Genomic DNA, 13,155 nt, shown 5'->3' on the forward strand with positions numbered 1-13,155 from the left:
CCCCCCCCCCCCCAAAAAAAGAAAGAAAACCAAACATAACGAAAACAACAGAGTGGAAAAAAATAAACCAGTAACCACATACTGAATTAGAATATACTGGAATCATTGGTAGCTACTGTGACATTGCATAAATAATCTGACTATAACTCAGTGGAGGGGCTTTTGGGCCACCAGCCTGAGCCCTGGCAGATCTGAGAGTGCCACAGGGCAAATACCCCCCAAAGCCCCCTTACCCATATTTATTTCCATGATTGTCTTGAATGCGCTTTCCCTGCACAGTTGGAACAATCCCTAAAATACACCCTCCCCTCCAGCAGAGTAGGAAGGACCTGAGGTTGATTTAAATGCTATTCTACCTATAAGAGATTATTCTTGTTCTTGTTTTTTATGATTACTTTAGTAACATCTTCATTTCTGGGCAGTTTTTCTGCCAGTGACACCAACATTCAGTTATTGCTAGTTTTAAATGCATTAGCCACTTCCCCATAATAAAACACCCACAGTGATTGTTACAGCATCTATTCTACTGGCATGCTATGTTATAATACATTGTTACATCATAGTCCCTTAACATTTGTTACAGAATTAATGATACACCATGATTAGGTACAGTTCCTTTCCAATAACAACAGCACCGAAAGAAGATGCTGTGCATTCACAGGTTCCTATTCAGGGGTGAAATACACTTACAGAAAGTACTTTTGAAAATGTATAAATAGAAGTAACAGCAAAACTTTATGTAGTCCTTGCAAAAAAGCTGACCAATGTGAGAGAATGTTCCTTTTTTCTGTTCTGTAGATGGCACCATGCTATTTGTTAATATCTGGCGGCTGTTACATAAACCCCCACATGGCTGTTTCCATTCTAGTGTTGCCAGAGCTTTTAAAGTAACTTCAAGAAGTGAACAAGTTTGACAGTTTTTGCCTGCAGTTATTCCTTATCTCTCAAGTCTTTCAGTAACAAAAATTTCCATTAATTCAACTCAGAAACGCTGAATAGATATCGTAGTTGGGCTTTAGGGATTTTGACCTTTTTTTTCCTTTCTGGATTGTGTACTGACATATGGAGTATGTTCTACCTATAACAACAACAAAATGAGCACAATATTTTATATTTTCAAGGAGCAGAGGGATCAAGTCTCACTTTTATCTCATATAATTGTGTACCAGAAATACAGGGAATTCCATTTAAACCTTTTTTTAAAAAAAAAAAAAAAAAAATTATCCTGTGTGAGTGGTCAATCACTAGCACAGCTTGCACAGAGAAGGTGTAGAGTCTCTTTCTTTGGAGGCTCTCCAAAGCTGACTGAATAAATACATTCTTGAGCAGCCCACTTTGGTTGCCCCTGCTTTGAGCAGGAGATTGGACTAGCTGATCTCCAAAAGACCCCTCCAGCCTCAACAATTCTGTGATTCTCCCATGACCCTCCCTGTGCTTGTCCTTCACATCCTGTGGATGACTTGTTTCTGTATACTGACACAGGAAGAAAGAATGAAAAACATTTCTCATAAGTTCACCAAATCTCATTGTAATTGTATTCAGAAGTTGAATAGCTGTCTTTCTACTTGTCAGTAAACTTGTGCTGATGAAAACCAGAGGACTCTCAAAGGCTTTAAATTCACACTTCAGCAACACAATTAACTTTCTTGTCAAAGATGGAAAAAGTGCTATCAACCCGGCTGAAAAGAGGTTATAGGCAGTTATCCTGTGCTTGTAATTAAATATTTCATTTACAGTTATTGTCAAACGTTAACTAGAACGTGTTTCTGTCGGCCTTTTGCACTTCTTTAGGATTGCATTTGGTACGTAACACATTTAATTCAAGAAATCTATTGCCACTCTATTGAAGATGATATTTTCCCTCATGTATGATTGAAAATACTACTTCTGATGTTTTTTAACTCTGCTATTTCTGAATTATTTTTTCCCATGACACATGGGTATGTGGAAAGAATGCAAACCACAAGTAGCCTATTATTACTTACAGTATGGTTATAATAAGATTTCTTTATACTTCTTGACAGTACAAAGAGATCTTCACTCAGTCTCAGTAATGCTGCATCAAGGAACTTGCACATAACAGTCTATTTTAACTTGCTTTATATGTTGAGAATATTTTCAGTATATTGAAGATTTGTGAATGAACTTTGCCCCGCTGTCTCTTCAAACTCCCCAAATAAAACAACTGGCTGGAAAAATAAGTCAAGTGTGACTCTCTTGTTATTTATCCTTAACCAGAATTCGCTGCTCTTCCAGTTACAGGTACATGTTTGCACAGGAGAACATATGGATGTTGAACATGAAAATCTTCAAACCCACAATGGTTCTTAACGGAATAATTCCAGAAGATCCAAGAATGACTAATGTCAACTAGCTCGTATCTGTTTTTATTTGCATGGAGAAGACAAAGAGATCAAGTATTTCTAGCCAACTGAAGGAAATTTTATAGCAATTTGTCCCTTTGTGGCTTTATGGATGCGAAATGATCTGTGGGTACTCCAGGGCAAGTGTTAGTGCTGTTTCAATTCATCTACTTTTATCTACAAAAGATACAGACTTTATTTTATAATCAGAGTTTTTGAGCTGTCATGTTATTTTATAGTAGTTACTTAAGAGTTTTTATTTCAATTTAATATATCTAAGTGCTTGTATAAAAATTATAAGCAGAATATTAATTATGCTTAATAAATCACACCTCTAATGAGACAGAAAAGTCATCAAAAGGAAACTAGAACTGAACTGACTTGAGACAAGGTCAATAAAATATTTGGTTATTTTTCATTTTACTTCAGTAAAATTTCTCTAATTGCTCCACATAAAACTGTGCTTGAACTGTAAAATGTATACATCTCAGAAAAGCCTTATCTTTCCATATCAAGAGCTATAAACTAAATTGTGTACTGATACAGAGTAACATGAAAATGTACAACCAAACTGGAGCACAACAGGGAAAAAAAATAAGTGCGTGTATATATATATATATGAAATTTATAGTCAGTTTTTACGTATCCAGATGCGGTTTTGTGTATGTAAACAGCTGGTAACGGAAACAGTGGAGACAATCAAGACATCTGCTTAAAGCCTAGCTCAGACTATGAAAATCTGCAAATCTCCAGATAATGCAACAGTATCTAAATTTGACTTGGGCCCATAAAAATTGAAAGTACTGTATCTGTCCTTCACTGACAATACTGAGGTGCTAAGTACAGACATGGTCTAGTTGCCCCCCAGCAACAGGAAATCCTAAATTAAAATCTAGGCATTTGGCTTGAGTATACCGCCTCAAATACGTTATCACACCTAGTGGATTTCTTTTGAGAAACATTAAGTATCCTGTTAAGATTCCTATTAGTTTGCTTTCATGTTCTTTTATCACTGCTGCTAGAAAGTAGATAATTCAAAAAACAAACAAAACCACAGCAAATGTGAAGCCGCATCCAGCTATTTCACTAGTGATACCAATAAACGTCCTAAATATGAACATATCATTTGTATTCATTATTCCTTGTGCCAGATGGGAGTTTTTAAGTTATTGCTCAATAATGATTATAGAGTACCAATTGTTAATGAATATTTTTAGTCCAAAACTCATCTTTTTTTTTTTTTTTTTTTCCCCAAAATGCAGCCATTTCCTGGAAGGGCTTTGCCATGTTGCCTTAGATAAGGTAACTCCATCATTTCCCTACAGAATACCTGAGAACTCTACTGAAGACATTTAGTTAGCAAAGGAAAATGGAAGTTTTTGCAGCCAACCACTCCTGCTAAGATTAGCTGTTGTAGATTCTGTCCGCAGTTTAAAAACATCCTCTAGAAAATATTCATGTTGACAAATATACCTCTGACATAAATAAAAGTAATTCTGGTGACTTAGAAAAAGCTATGAAAGCTCAGAAGTTATTTTATTTTTCTGTGTGTGTTGGCTCCTTTGTCTTGTACTCCTATTTTATGTTCAGTCTTTACCTACTCGCAATGAAGTATTGATGCAAGTGAACAACAAACTGTGCTATTTACCTGCAGAGAAAATATATTTCTCACAAATGTTCTGTCAGTAGGTATCAATTAGACAAAAATAAGGAGATAAAGAAGATCTTTCTTCTGATAAACTTTTCTTTTGGTAGTGAACTCCACGTCCATTGTAGGCTGACAGTAGCAAGCACTGAGTTTTTCTGCACTATCAAGTCAGAGGACATGAAACAGTGGCACCATTTTTCTAATACCCAGTACACCATCAGCCTGGACCTGTGAGCACCATTCAGAGTGAAGGAATAATTTATTCCCCAATCCCAAGGTCATACTGGCAGCCCCAGGAAGTAGAACAGAAAAGACAAAGAGGTTTTGCGTTTTGCACACTTGACTATTTTAAAAAAAAAAGTTGACATTAACAGCTCATTTTAGCCCAACTTGTGAATATTTACAATTTTTATCATTTCCTGTTTGGCTTACAATGAGTTGGACCTCCTGAGCTCTGAGGACATGACTGACTTCAATGAGTTTATTTAATCTCTAATACAGTGACAATAATAATTCATAATACAGTTATGAATACTTATAGTGATAGGTTGAAACTTGAAACAAAAAGATAACATGATCTATGCAGAACCTTGATCTTGGTCCTTGACATTCCCTTTATTTTCTTGGTAATGTTGTTCTTTCAACAAATGGAAGTTCACACATTTTTTGCATTTTATATTAATGCCACACCAGGTATTGGTAAAAGGGTAAATCAGTAACGTTCAACACCCAACATCCCCAGCTTTTCACTGGGCTTGCTGGTTTCAGTCTGAAGAGACTGAAAAACTACAGAAATACTACATTCTTGGACAGGCCAGTGTGTCATGATTGGGGTGGAGGCTATTAATGGACAGGCTGACCCTACACTTTATGTTCAGAAGTACCCAGCAGATGCAGCAGATGCATTCAAGCCAAGGACAAATACATTTATTAAAAAATTCATGAGGCAAAAGAGTCATCAAGTGTTGTAATTATCTCTCTCCTGTTTTATCAGAATGTGTGTATATGCCTTAACAGCAGAGACAGCACAGGTGACAGGTGGCCATTGGGCAGAGGGGGGAAAGGGTGACTGTGGTCATTACTCCAGAGAAATCAGAGTTGTGAAGGAATTAAACATGTGCTTTGGAAAGAAAAAAAAAAGAAAAAAAAAAGAAAAAAGAATCTAGAAAGCCAGTGGGGCAAAAGGGATATAAAGCCTCTTTCCAACTGAATTGGCATAAAGTCAAGGCCTGTCAGAGCAATAACTGCAGTAAAACTGAAATTGTCAGGCACTGTTAGTCACTGTGTTCATATACTAGTGCTACTAGAAGCATTTAAAGGAAGTGCCAACCACTGCTATTTAAAAACACAGCCCCTGCTCTACCCACCACCAACCCACTCCAACCACAAAATGATTGAAAAAAAGCACAACAATTATGCTACTCTGTACGTTTGTCCTGTGGCTGTCAAGCAGGGTCAGGAAGGAGACTGCTCAGGTTCTCTTTTGTGAAAGAGATGCAGAGCAAAGCTTCCCTGGCATGATTAGATACGCATTGGAGGTGAGGAAATGGACAGAAAGCATTATTTAAAGGTTACACATGAACACATCCGTTATTTTGTAGGTAGATATCTAAAACAATTTTAGATCATTCTTATTTTCTAGCCTTTCTGATACTGGGTAATTTATTTCTAAGGTACAGTATTCTTCACAAATACTCCATGGCCTCACCAATGAAGAAACTTCTCAAACACGTCTGGGAAAATAAAAAATCTCTGAGATATCACCCATGCCTGGTGCTACCACTTATCGAGGATGACATACAATAACCTCTGGATATTGGTATTTTCTCAATTGCAAGATAATAAGGGAATTCATTAAAAAAAACTTATACAAGATGCTTTATACTGTAATGTTAAGTACCTTAGAAAATCATAAATAATAGGTAATGTCTTTGATCACCCTACCATTAAAATTAATAAACAAAAATTATGCGTTCTCAGATAGACTGCCATGAAAGAATGTAGAAGAAAGCCTACTCAGATAGCACGCTCTGTTCTGCCGATCTCCTTTTCCCAGAGATTTCAAAACATAACAGGAAATCATCAACTATGGAGCTACATTTAGAGAGTGCCACAACATGTGTCCTCAGCACAGACGTATACCACTAGCAGTGATTTGGAAAAAATAATATAGGAACCCGTGCTAAAAAAATATAAACAAAAATCATATGATGCAAACTCTGGCAATATGTTGCAGGAAGTTAAGAATAGATCAGCTGCACTGCACAAATCACTTGATAAGCTAGATTCAGCGTAAAGGCTTATAAATACAAAGCCTACAAAATACAGAATAAAAGGAATGGGATCAGAAAACTAATTTTGGGAATTACTTAGGAAATTTTGGCTAATCGAGTAAGATAAACCATGAAGATGAACCTGTATAATCAGGTAAACAACAAGTAGAAGGGACATCACAGGACTTGTCACTACATTATGTAGCCAAATACTATTCTTGGCTTCAACGCACAAAGAAACAAAACAAAGAGAAGGAAGGACAGAGAGAGAGAGAGAGAAGGAAAAGGAGAGGAAGAAATAGTTTTTAAAAAAACTTAAGGATATCCAGAAATGGGAGGCTTAGGCCATTTGATGTATTAAACATCTTTACAAAAACATTATGGAATGACTTGATTCCTGTCTTTTACTCCTTACTGTGAAAATACTTGAGATAGTAGCTATTTCTCAAATCTGCTATGCAAAGGAATATCAAGACCCAGATGGCTCAAGCTAGAAAATCCAGGTAATATGCTTGCCACTCTGAAACAATAACTCCATCCTTTATAAATAAATTGAAATTGTAACTTTCTCACTTGTACTCTTTTCAAATTAGGAGTAGGGTTATGAATCAACCAAAGAACTTCTTGGTTAAGTTATGACAAAAACTAAGAGGACATTTCAGGGAATGCCGGAAACATTGATGAAGTCATCATTTTTTTTTTAATTAGGCATTGATACATGATTGTCCATGAATTATTATGACATTCATCTTACTTGGGACTAGCTAGCTAAAAAATAAAAGCAGGAGAGAATGTATTTTGATAATGATAAACTACGAAAGATAAATATTAGCACATGGTTTGTTTACATGATGATATTTAAAACAATTGCAAAGAATGAGATGGTCTCTGCTGTGCATCATTCACCAGAATAAATTGCCAAAAAAATCTGTGAGGAAGGAGTTTCTGAGAGGTCATATAAATGTTTAAAACGATGGAGGTGAGAGGTACTTTTAGACAGTTTTCAAAAGTTTTCAGAAGAAATGGCTACCAAAGCTAACACTGGTTCAGCCTCTGTTACAGAAGAAAGAGAGAGAGAAAGAGAGAGAGAGAGAGAGAGGGGGAGAGAGAGAGAGAAATGCTCATTCATATACTCGAAGCTAAGTCAAATTTTCAAGAATGAACTATGAAACATACACGTGCAGGAACTGAATGGTAACTGAATATTAGGAAGTAGAAAGGACATAGAAAAAGTAATCTTGTAAAGCCTCGGTAAGTATTCTGTAATGAGCTACTTAGGTCTAAGTGGGCAATCAGCAGGTTTTTGACCTGGCTGTTAAGCCAATAAGCCATTGAACTGGGTATTTCTTCCTTCCTCTAAAACAAACCAGATATCCTAGTGAGATGGAGATGCCAGTATCATCCTTTTCACAGAATCACTTTTCAGATTTCAATGCCATTTGTTATTTTACATATACAGGCATTTCAGTACACTTCTTTTCCAAATCACTCCATGTTTACATCCCATCGTGTCTACTTACTTGGCTAATGGAAGTTAAACATTAAAACAACATAACTGTTAACAACAAAATGACCTGCTGCATTTAGCCACGTTTGTTAACACAGGAAAATACACCAATGTTCTTTAAACAGAAGCAAGTAAACTGGGAAAACATCAGCCCCAAAGCACCATCCTACAACACTTGCAGGAAGCATGGGCATATAGTTTCATGGGAGCAGATTAGTGCAGCTGTCATATACCAAGGCCTTTACCTCTGCTTAGTGGATGGAAATAATATTTTCTTAGAATTGGGAGGCATAAAACAAAGGTCATTGTATTCAGGTTCAAAACTGAAGTGATGTGTCAGATGAAGGACACTAGACACATACAGATAGCGTTACAGAATGCCACAAGACCTGCTAAATCTTTATATGCATTCAAGGAGAGACAGTACAACTTTATGGAGGAAGGAATTAAAGGGGGATAACTATATAATGAAAAAACTTATGTAGCTGGGGGAGTGGATGAGTTTAAAATACTTGAAGGCAGCGAGTGTATCAGGAGGAACCAAAGACAGACCCAGGCAGGCCACTCAAGTTTTTGCATAAATATCAATGAGAGCAAAACTTGATCCATTTTAACTTTAAGTTATATTTTTGCTCAGTGTCCAACATTTACTCCTGAGTCTAACACACATCAGGTATTCAGTAATGTTGAATAAGGCATGCTTAATGAGTATGGAGTTTCGATTTAAAAGCAAAGAAATAACTACCATTGTTGTTAATGGATGGGAAAGCTTACCTAACAGCATCTTTGACAGTGTAGATCATCCAATTGCTCCACTCTCTCTCTGCAGGATTTACACTGTACCAGTTTTTCTATGGGTAAAATGCAAAGAATGCCCTCCTAATTAAATATGGTCTCTGATCTTGGAATCCTTTTTTTTCTTTTTTTTAAAAGTAATACTGATTTGAAAAAGTAACGTAAACAAGAATAACGTAAAGTGAAAGCAGCTGGCTATACTACTATACTTTTTTTTTTCTTGGACAACTGTTAACTAAATTAATTACCTCACTGCTGAGTTAATTAGGTAATATTAGTACATAAATACCCCAATTAATTATCCTAAGCTAATAAAAAGACAACTGCCATCAAATGTGTTTGACACAACTGTATACATTGAATGTAAATTTTCCCATTTGCTTCCCAATCCAATTTTAATTAAACCATTATAAATTTAAGTCACTCTCATAAATGAATTATAGCATCACAAGCTAATCACTCAAGAAAAGTAAATGAAGAGACAATAATCCTTTGCATAATTATACTGCCAGTTAGAATGACTTTAATAAATAGTTCATCGATTTCAAAATTGTAAAGTAAAATGTTCACCAACTGAATGCATGTACCTGCAGACTAATGCAGGAAAATGAGCCCAAAAGGATATGAGGAAAATATATTTTTTCAGCAGCCTAGTAATTCTCCATTTCGGCACCTGCTTTTTTTTCTCAGGGACCATTTATATAGCATTCATTATTCATGAAGACATCTTGATTGCTGTCATCTCTTCCTGGGCTCCCCAATATTGTCTATTATTTTGTTTTAATGTTTTAAAACTGAAGATTCAGTTTTATTAGTACCTAGTTTTGTTATTTAATAAGTGTGATTTTAAGAGGAAAATCAACAGGTTTAGACCAATGCTTGCACAACAAAATAACTATAGTCATTATTCGAGAATATACCAGCTGAATATACCAGCTAAAAGCTTATAAAATGGATAACAGCGGATAACAAAAGTTTGGTAAAAGCTCATAAAGTGGTTTTTAATGCTTTGGTTTTTTGCAGTGCATTTGGAAAGAAAATTGAGAAATTTTCTGGCAGTCAGTCTCATAGCCAAGAGCAATGAAACGTCTGCCTTCTTTTAGGAAAATATTTTGAAATTTCATAAGAAGAGAAACGTATTTTTCGCTTTATTAAGGCCTCATTTAGATAGGCACACTAATGGCTTCAGCATATCCATGTATCCAACAACACTTACAAAATTACACAACAGAAAAACACGGATGGATTAACAATAAACACTGCATGAGCCGGGGAAAATAGGTCTATCTGAAAATCCATTCCAAGTAATGCTGGAGCTGTCTGTCATTTCTGCTGGCACCAAGAAGATATTCATATCACATTCAGAAAACATGTTTTCAATATGTTCATTAGGAGATTCTCCTTTAACTTCACTGTCCAACTGAATATTATTATTATTATTTTTTTTTGGTAAATTAACACTATCAAATTGCTTCAATTTAGCCTTTTAAAAGAACAAAATATAACCTTTCATGACCTCATGTTCCTTATTTCTGTCCTTTTCTCATCAAACATTATTTCTGTGATTCAAGAAGTTTAAGTCTATTTAATAGACCAGACACATTCTGTGGTAGCTACTGTCATCAACAAGAATAGGATTTTATTTTTCACCAGCATTGCCATACTATTCAACTTGTGACACATTTTGCATACAACAAGTCTTTAGAGAAGTAATTCTGGACTATGCAAATCTGAGCCATCAGAGCCCAAATTCTATAAACTGTAGAGAATTACCCAGGAAGTTGACATTTGACCCAATTTTATTTGAAAATTTTGCAAATAATAAATCTTCCCCAGAGGAAGTATGTCTTTTTTCACACCCTACATTAATTTGCTTGAAGGTAACTTCCTAACAAGCAACCATTTGAAAGTAACTTGAAAGCTTAAAAGTAACTTCTAAGCAAACAGGTGACAACAGGCCAAAATCAATTAATGCCTCAGTCTCTGCAGCGCCTATAATCTTTGAAATAAAACAATGTTGTCTGACGTGAAGACCTGTGTTCAAGTTTCACAGAGAGATGCCCAGCCAACAGCACAGTAAGGTTTTAGAACATGAGTTCTTTTCTTTATCCAGTCATTAAAGGGCTAAGAATGAGGAGATACGCACTCCAAACTTTCCTTCTGAATGTTGTTTTAGTACACCAAGTATTTCTAATTCCGTAAAGGCATTTTTGCTGCTTTTTTCTCTTCAAAAGAGGGAGAGGAGAAAAGAGAAAGAAAGAAGAAAAAAAGGATGGAAGGAGAGGAAGAAAGAAAAGCTGCTGTGTTTGCAGAAAGAGCAGTTCAAAAAGAGATGGGTGTTTTTGTCAAGAGAAGAAAGTAAGATTAAGACCCAAATGAACACCCGTGCTTCCATGCTTTGGTTATGGATTAGTAGTTTCCCTTGTCAAACAGAAGCAAAGAAAGGAGAACAAAAATCCCAAAGCTTACTACATAGGCAGAAGGAAAACGTCATTTGCTGCTTCCAAAGACTGAGGGATCCTTAACCTTGTGGCTTGATCTAAGTGTGGTAGGCACACACCTGGGGCTGAACTTCGCTATCTCCTCTACTTCTCAGACATGGCCCTGGGGATCAGGGAGGATGCTGCTCTAAAGGAGAAACCACCCCTTCAAAATAACACCACTGAAGCTGCGTGTAGCCTTCAAATAGCAGGGGGAAAGCGTGTTCCTCCCCATTCTGCTTTGCTGTGCAGAAGTCAGGCTCGACCTTGCTCTAAGTTGCATGGAAAAACGTGTTCAAAAGTCAAAATGGTTACAAATCCTGTTACATTTTCTGCACAAGTATTTTCTTTTATCAACAGATTTCTTATTTTCAGTCTTCTCTTCCCATAAGTCTACCCTGTTGTTATTTTTTTTACATTCGCTTACAGTTAACTTCATGTAAACTTGTTTAGACTTCTAACACACAAAGCTGGCCGTAGGAGTGCCCTGAACGCTGAACCTCATAGCAGGGGTGGAGAAGCAGAGGGAATACAAGGAGTATGTTTATTTATCGGTACTTAAGCACAACCAAACAGACTGTATCGCATTATTATTCTGATAATAGGATTTGCCATGAACCACTGCCATATTTCTTTATGAAACACAGTAGTAACCAAGAACTATGGACTGCTTTTAAACTGTTGCAGACAGTGCACTCCTGTTTTTGTTTTGCGTTCAGGATATTAAAAAAATGTAGCAGGAGATAAAGATCCCTGGTGTGTGGCAGTACCAGCCACAACAGCACGTCACTGCCACTCGCTTTCACTGCAATTATCTGAAACAGGCAGAGGTGGGGAGCCAAACTGGGAATCTGCTTCCACTGAGCAGATATCAGTGCAACATCTGTCCCATCATGTATTTATGAAAATCTTCCTGCTGTTCCAAGAACCACTTGAGCATGAAATAGCTGAGTTCCAGCGAGTCAGAATTTCTGGCATAACTGATGCCACAGTAAAGTACTTCTGCAGAAACGCGGTCACGGTAAAGACTCTTCTAGTATAGAGCAAGTGAGCAAAATGATCAGCTTGCATTCTGTGCTACTTTTAACATATCTTAAATGTGCCCAGTGGTACATCTGAGAAACCTAAAAACAATTTATTAAAAGTCTTCTATTTTCTAGGTACCCCAAGTCCTGTATATGTTTTTCTAAAAATCCTGCGCTTTTGCACAGACAATTTATAGTTTAAATCAAGGCTGTTGCCCTCTCACTGGCAAGAGGGGAAAAAAATAAAAATAAAGTATTTTTCCTTGCTAGAATGCCCTAAGTTGATATCACTCTCAAAAGTCAATTGTAATAGCTTATGTACTTCATTTACCAGGCTGCAAAAGTGCACTGGGCATTTCTAGCTGAAGAGATTTAATTGATAGGAACTAAAAAGTACGCTTTTTTGTTTGTTTGGTTTGGGGTTAAATGCTTGTTTTTATACAATTAAAACTAAAACATTAGGTAGGTTTCTATACTACATCAGCTCAATAATACCAGGTAGAAAACATTATGTTCTTACTAGCATTCTTCCTTGTATATAGATGATGTCTACAGGAATTCAAATTCCCCTTCTTTGAGAAATACAGCTTTTCAAAGAGAAGTGGAAAGAACAGAAAATTATTTATTGAATTAAAAATAATCTTTTGAACTCAATAAGTGTTTTATTCTCATTATAATATTGTGACTGACCCAAAGCTCCAATAAATTCATATCACACAGACACTTGCTAAGTAGCTGTGGCCAGAAAGCCCAGAGGAGAAGCCAGGGGACCCCTCTCAGCTGTGCCACTCTCAGCCCAGAGACCAGCACAGCTGAGGCCGCCCGCAGTCTCAGCAGAATCCTGGCTTCTCCTAGGGCATCTCGGGAAGCTTCAGCAGCAGCCAAGACACACTTTCTTCTCTGGCAGGGTTTACTGCTGAGCCCTGAACTTCCCAGCAGTTGCTGGCCTCCAGCAACACACGCCTTCACCTGCATGCTGTCAGCTTTGGTATCCCTGGCCCCACAAGCAAGAGATTTGAAAAAGTGACATCACAGCAGAAACTAAAAACTGTAAGCCCTTGCCA

General features: G+C 36.7%; 1 protein-coding gene and 1 long non-coding RNA gene across 4 annotated transcripts in view; one reads left to right on the forward strand and one right to left on the reverse strand.

Annotated features, from left to right (window-relative positions):
• LOC118168300 overlaps positions 1-3,991 on the forward strand; it is a 54,576-nt gene extending 50,585 nt beyond the window's left edge. The window contains exons 2-3 of one of the 2 annotated variants that reach the window (XR_004751477.1): positions 2,257-2,365; positions 3,689-3,991. This is a non-coding gene — a long non-coding RNA (uncharacterized LOC118168300). Of the gene's footprint in view, positions 1-2,256; positions 2,787-3,688 lie in introns of those variants that run through there. The other variant, XR_004751478.1, reaches the window with a different exon arrangement.
• The window catches only part of SPON1 (spondin 1), a 223,804-nt gene that overhangs the window by 51,275 nt on the left and 159,374 nt on the right, over positions 1-13,155 (reverse strand). The window lies entirely within an intron of this gene.

The sequence above is a fragment of the Oxyura jamaicensis genome, chromosome 5, assembly GCF_011077185.1.
Source record: "Oxyura jamaicensis isolate SHBP4307 breed ruddy duck chromosome 5, BPBGC_Ojam_1.0, whole genome shotgun sequence".
In the NCBI taxonomy this organism is placed as follows: domain Eukaryota; kingdom Metazoa; phylum Chordata; class Aves; order Anseriformes; family Anatidae; genus Oxyura; species Oxyura jamaicensis.